The 6,340-nt window shown below is 40.0% G+C and overlaps 1 non-coding gene across 1 annotated transcript; it reads right to left on the bottom strand.

Moving 5' to 3' along the window:
* Window positions 1-5,325: 5,325 nt before the first annotated feature.
* On the bottom strand, window positions 5,326-5,400 carry TRNAT-CGU (transfer RNA threonine (anticodon CGU)). Its single transcript has one exon. It is a non-coding gene; the product is annotated as a tRNA-Thr (tRNA).
* Window positions 5,401-6,340: the final 940 nt, after the last annotated feature.

The raw sequence follows: 6,340 nt of genomic DNA, 5'->3' as shown, positions 1-6,340 counted from the left end.
GCATCCTACCCTTCTATCTTTGCCCGTGTAATTTGAGTTCCTTGACCTATCTCCAGCGACTCCTCGAAGGGAGGCTACCCTCTCGCTGGATCCATTGTATTCTCCACGGTCGCTCCGTAGGCAGCGAGGGGGAGTCTGTACGTATTGTCATCCACTCTCGCTCTTTAACCTTTAATATCTCCCTTAATTCACCTCCTATCATGTTGTGTTTTTGGGATTTTGCCGATCACGATTTGATACTGAGTTGTCTTAAATTTCAATGGAATCCGTTCATTGGCTCCAAAGTTGTATTTTTATGTTTTTTTTACCCGAGGATCGGCCTCCTCGCTCGGGAAACCGGCTCGTCATCCGTATTACACAGTGCAACTCTCGGGGAACAGCCACAGTCCAATTCTTTTGATTGCTTATTACGGTGATTAATCTATTTACCTGATAGTTGGCAAGATTTGATCGTTATAAACCTTTTTTCTCGGATGAATTTAAATACGGTCCAGGAACCTTTATTTTGCGAATCAATCTAAATTCGGTCCAGGAACTTTTTTAACGATACAATACGCAACTTGGGCTGAATTTAAATTGTGCGAGATAAAAGGTTCCGGTCCTGCAGCGGAACCCAATAGAACCCATTACAATTTATGAGTTCCTGTACCTTTAACAACCCTGATTTCAATACACCACTGCTTTCTCTTTCCTTCTGTCCCTTTATCTGTACACGCCTTCTCCACTCTGCCTTTAACTTGGAAAGGTTGTATCACATGCACCGCACTCAGCTTGGTATCGTGGGCAGAGAGGAAACACGTTACGTCACTTTGAAAATGCTTGAAAAGTAGGTTAGCGGGGGAAGGGGGCGTAATGAGTACTACTTACATTTCGCGAGAACAGTTGTGTGCAGCTTGACTGCACCCTGCATGTTTAAATGGCGATCTAAAGAGCACATGATTGTGAACAATTAGTTAGTTACTACCGTCTTGTTTTTGTTTTTGTCTAGATCTAAAAAAAATTGATCACGTAACTCAATACATCAACTTCAAACTGTAGGTCCATTCCCGATTAGCATATATGTGCATAAAGTGGACTTAAAAGCAAAAACTCAACTCTCTCTCTCACACACACTTCATTTTGAGTTTTTAAGTCTGCTTTATGCGCAGGTAAGCTAATCGGGACTGGACTTATAGTTTAAGGCGTGGGATCCGAATCATGTCTCTACTGGGGATGAAACCCGGACATCTTGATTACAAGGCGACAATTTTACCACTACACCATCGGGGAGGGGCACACACACACACACACACCATTGCCCGTTCTTGATTTTAGAAATAAGGCTTTGTTCTAGCTGATAGATATCATCAAGGTGACGTATGTAAAGTAATCCAAAGTAACGTTATCTAATTTATAAAAGTAACGCATTACATATTAACATGTTACTACCGTTACGTTATCCCCAAACTGTAGAAACAAGATCCCAATTGTACGCTGTCACTTTCCAGTTAAGCGGTCATGAATTCGATCCACGATGCTGACACGTGTTCATCGTTCAGATCCCACTTTCAACTTTACTTACATAGAACCGAGACTTGTGTCTCTCTAAGTCGAAAATAGTCAGGGGTAGAAGAAACTAAAACTAATTCAAGTGCCAGATCCTTTTTCTCAGAAGCCAGTTTTTTTTCCCTTTCAGATAGGGTCTAAAAATCCATGAAACTAACTGAGATAAAGCTACGCGTTTTGAAATATGATCTAAAACCATTTAATTTATTAGATAATACAAGACTGGATTAAAAGTAATTAATTCTTGCGCCAGAGTGGCTTTTCTGAAAAAGGCTCAACTGGTAACAGGATGAGTAACTAAGCAATACATTGTAATATTATGTGGCCGACTCTACCATATCACAGCAGATTTTAAAATTCGGCTAGCAACAGAGCAAAAATATATACGGTGGCGCAAAGAAAGGTAACCGAAACGTAGAACCGTTACTTTATGTGTTCGGCTACCTTTTTTGGGACACCCTGTATAATGGCATGCTCATTATTCTGATTTCATGATACAGTGGCACAGAAAATACACAAACATTAAAAGAAACACATACTACCGTACATTCGCAATTTTTTTTAAACAAAAGGTAATGGAAATTTACATAAGCAAACTCGAAATATTAAAAAATATATATTTTGAGCACTGAATTTGAAAATTCATGCGACGTGTGAAAATTTTCAGGCGCCCCTGTATGTAGCCTTCTCGTCTCATCTCGCTGCTATGTCAATTAGTCATCATTTTACGACATATTTCAAAAGACCTTCATACAGATAAAGTGACTTGTAAATCTTGGAACGTAAGGAGGTGTGTGGAAATCTTCACGGTCGCGCTGCTCGTCGACGAAACTTTAATATCCTCCCGTCGAGTTTATATTTCACGCCCACGTTGAGAGGCAAGGTCAACGATATGCAAAAGAACTCGCTTGGTACCCAAGGACGCTATGTCTGAAGCTACACTTGGAAGAAAAGATGGCTGCTCTAGGCTTGTAGAAAAAAAAAACTATCACCATTTGGAATGTGTATTATGACTAGGTCTCGGATAATTATGCATTTTGCATATTGCATATGCGAATGCATATTTAAGGATTTTTAACTAAAAATGCATATTTCATATGCAGGTGCATATTTGTATGAAAATAAGTTGATGTGCATATATTTGAAGCCACAAGCAACACCGAGCATATACTGTATTTACTTTTCTTCTCCTCGCTTCTCTTCTCTTTATCTTTTCTCTTTCTTTCTTCTTGCAACAACTTCAAACAAGCATCAAAATTATAGAAGACGTTAAAGAGGTCCTCGCCCAGGTTGAAGATCCTGTGTATGTACAGAAATTGGATGCAGTATTGAAAAAGAACAGTGGGTATGCAACAATGGTGAAAGTTTGCAAATGGACAACGTGTAGATGATCTGAAACTTGATGTGTCTGACTTTGTTGCCCTAAAATACAGTCCACTTGTACCTTACGAAGTGGAGCGTGTGTTTTCTGAATAAAAGACTATTCTAGCTGAAAACAGGAGTTTCGAATTCGAAAATTAGAGACATCGTGTTGTTATCAAATGCAATCATGATCTTGATCTGTAATGTATTGTGCTTCATTTAACGCAGAACCATATTAATTTTTTAAAAAAATATGTGTAACGAATGAGCATTCAGAATAATGCATATTCATTGCCTGGCATGCACTCTTTCATAGTTTGTAATATACAGCATCTATAAATTAAACGGGTTTTCAAAGTGCATATTTAAGTGCATATTTTAGACTTTTTAGTGTATATTTTGCGTTTGACTAAGGGAAAAAAGCAGTGCAACCTGAGTAGCTTGTAAAATTGATGTACAAGGAACAATAATGGTTGCATCAACGTCATAATAATGCAGTTAATTGTTGTTTTATTGTTATAAGAACAACTCTGGCAAGCACTGAGCACCCAAGTCCGTGGATTAAGGCAACACTATATGTATACAAGCATGGGTGTAAATATTTGTGTTCCTTTTAAAAGAAAGTCAAATATTGTTTTAATGCTTTAAACATGTTTTCCAGTGTTTTAATCTAGAACAAAAACATGTTTAAGCAAATAAAGCGTTTAAAACATGTGTCAAGAAGAATGATTGGTACATTTTTTTTTTATTTTACTGCGCTTTTCTGCCATTTCTGGCCAATCGCGTTATATCGTTAATGTGGCATGTGAGATGTTCAAGACTTTCCACGGTTGCCAGACTCCACACTATCTCTGTTGTAGCTAATCTATTATCAGAAATATTGATTGCATTTTATTGTGAATGCAACAAAATACATTGATATTTTCAACAAGGTACTGAACAAAACTGTTTCATCCATATACTATTTAATCATAAAAGTGTTTTAAAAACACTTGTTTCAAGAAAAAAACACAGGCATGAGTCTTAACATTCAAAACAGTGATTTAGACACTTATGCTTCAAACATGCCAATCCTCTAAACAAGGCCTGCGCAGAGACGCTTTGTTACAACTGACGTCATCAGTGATCAGAGGCAGTGGCGGCGATTGGGTTCCAAAACCGGGGGCAAGGTGCCAAGACGGGGAGCATAGATAAGGTTTAGCATAATCCAGGGGAAAAAGTGGCGGAAATTGGGTGCAACTGTCCCCTCGCCGCCACTGATCAGAGGCGTAGTCAGACTTGTTAGTGTGAATGTGCCACTAGATGGGTGTCAAAGATTTGGGTGGGCCAAGTCTTCAAATAATGATGCATTTTATAATATATTACTGTTAATGCGTGATCCAAACAAGGATTTATTATCCGTCTATAGAAAGTTCAAATATTGAAGGAAAATGAAGTTACGCAAATTCAAATGTTGCATTTAAAGTGTGCTAGCGTTTACAACACGATATGGTAATAATTTTATAAACTAATTTCAATATACTTTTATCACGAAATTTGTTAATTTCATATGAAAGCTACTTTCTAAAAATAACTGAGTTATAATTGCAGTTACTTTCTCCAAAAATTAACTGAGTTCCATTTCCGGTTACTAAATTGGAAACGTAACTCTGTTACAGTAACTTATTTTTACAGGTACTTTCTGCTGGAAACGTTTTTGAACAAAATACACTCATTTAATTGCAACATAATAAATATGTGAAGACTGTTTCTGGTACATGCTATAAGTCTTCATATATTTATACAACTGCAATAAATAAATAAAGGCCTCCCCGATGGCGCAGTGGTAGCGTTGCCTTATAATCAAGGGGTCCCGGGTTCGATGCCTGGTGGAGGCACAGAGTGGGTCGGATTCCACTTTAGACTGTAGGTCCAGTCCCGATTAGCCTTACTGTGCATAAAGTGGACTTGAAACACCAAATCAATAAATCAATCAATAAATAAATAAATAAAGGGTGGCACAAGGAATAAGCTTTGCTTGAAAGATCTTAATTCCAAAAATCGTTTGTCACAAAAAAAAGAACTGATACAGCAATTATTTCTCAATCGTCCTTTGCCCAACGACTCACTGCTAGCCGTTTTATTGAATTCATTTATTTTACTGCCACTTTGGATAAGGAGTATGAGTGATGATACGATGGAAACGGTGAATGAACACTCGGAAACATCCATGCCCAGGCTTGCATTCGAAGCAGGGACCTGTGGCGTCGCAGCGCGCTGTGCTAACCAGTCCGTCACTGAGGCCTGCGAAAAGATTGAAGAAAGAGAGATGAGATAAAGAACAGGAGAGGTTTTGAGTTGGTGTTTTAAGTCCATTTTATGCACAGTAAGGCTAATCGGGACTGGACCTACAGTTTAAAGTGGGATCCGAACCACTTGTGCCTCCACCGGGTATCGAACCCGGGACCCCTCGATTACGAGGCAATGACGCTACCACTGCGCCATGGGGGAGGCCCCCAGAACAGGAGAGGGTGAGAGAAAGGAGATAGTGAATGAAGAGGAAAAGAGAAAGAAACGAGAATGGAAGTTACTGGGAGAGAAGAAAGATAAACGTGCTCTTAAAGTTAGCACATCCACCCACCACGCGGAGGTCAAAGGAAGATCCACAACCTCTTTAAAGAACCGTTTCGCGCACCTCTCCCTCCAGCATCCTCTCTTTTGGCAAGGAATCCGCCGAGCACCTTCTGGGAGAGCCTGCAAGATGCCACGGGTGGAGATTGCAGCGCGCAAACATCATGATCACCGACGGCAAACATCCCACTCGACGCCAAAGCGCTCCCACAGCCCAATCCCTATATGGCTCTCGCAAGGAGCTGACTCGGAAAAACAGGATCTACACCCACTTTCTTCCTCTTCTTCTAGGTATCCAGTCCTGCAAGTTTCCTTATACACGGTTACGACCTCCCTCTGCCCTCCCACGAGAAAGATTAAGAAGAAAAGCATCTTTTGGAGTCGCTATCCTCTCTTGGAGGCCAGTTAAGCGCTCGTTGCTACCGTCGAACAATGGCGTTGTGTAAGCTACAGCGAAGCGCAACACAGAAGATACACAAGGACCAGCACTCGAGAAAGGTTGGGACATAGATCTAAATAAACATTACCTTAACAGGTGGCGATGATGGATTTTTATACTTTGAAAAACTAAAGACTATAGCCCAAGCCAATTAGGAATGCCGTTTGTTAGTATTGGTAAGCTGAGCCTTTCTTGACGCCGAGCTGTGGAAAGTTGACTGGCGCTCAAATGTTATACACTCGTCGCCAAATGGAGTAAATGTTATGGACTAAAGTCTGATCGCTCAGAGAACCAACTTCAAACTCTAGTTTTGCTTTTTTCGTCGAAAAGCAGGGAGGGTCACGTGAACTCTTGAACCAATCGGCTTGGTTCAATCTCCATAGG

The sequence above is a fragment of the Lepisma saccharinum genome, chromosome 23 (genome assembly GCF_977018435.1).
Source record: "Lepisma saccharinum chromosome 23, izLepSacc3.1, whole genome shotgun sequence".
Classification (NCBI taxonomy): domain Eukaryota; kingdom Metazoa; phylum Arthropoda; class Insecta; order Zygentoma; family Lepismatidae; genus Lepisma; species Lepisma saccharinum.
Note: the sequence above shows the minus strand (reverse complement) of the source record. Positions and strands in the feature narration are given on the sequence as shown.